Source organism: Sinocyclocheilus grahami, unplaced genomic scaffold (genome assembly GCF_001515645.1).
Source record: "Sinocyclocheilus grahami isolate Dianchi unplaced genomic scaffold, SAMN03320097.WGS_v1.1 scaffold11321.1, whole genome shotgun sequence".
Lineage (NCBI taxonomy): Eukaryota > Metazoa > Chordata > Actinopteri > Cypriniformes > Cyprinidae > Sinocyclocheilus > Sinocyclocheilus grahami.
In genome coordinates this window covers 5,130-5,651 of record NW_015513762.1, presented here as the reverse complement: position 1 = coordinate 5,651, position 522 = coordinate 5,130, and positions in this window count along the sequence as shown.

Sequence of the window (522 nt, the reverse complement as noted above, 5' to 3'; positions counted from 1 at the left end):
TTACCTTTTTTAAAGAACGGAATAATTTTAGCTAACTTCATATCAGATGGAAATATACCATTTTCCAAGGAAAGATTAACAATAAATGTAATAGTTGGAGCTATAATATCTGTAGCATCTCTTAAAGGGGGTCATATGATGCGATTTAAATTTTTACTTTCTCTTTGGAGTGTTACAAGCTCTTGGTGCATAAAGAAGATCTGTAAAGTTGCAAAGACTAAAGTCTCAAATCCAAAGAGATATTCTTTATCAAAGTTAAGAGTCAACCACGCCTACCTAAAACGGCTCGTTCTCGCCGGATTGGCTTTCACCGTGGATGGGGTCGTCCAGCCCGGGGTCGTCACATGTGGTTGCCGCAAGTCCGCCGGACGCTCCTTCGTCGAATCTGCCGGCTGCGCCGTTCTCAAGCCCGCCCATTGCCACTCACTCAAGCCGGCCTCCGCTCACTCTAGGCCTCCGGCCTCCACTCACTCTAGCCCTGCCGTGTGTTTCGTTGTGAAAGCAAAACTACTTTGTTTGGCC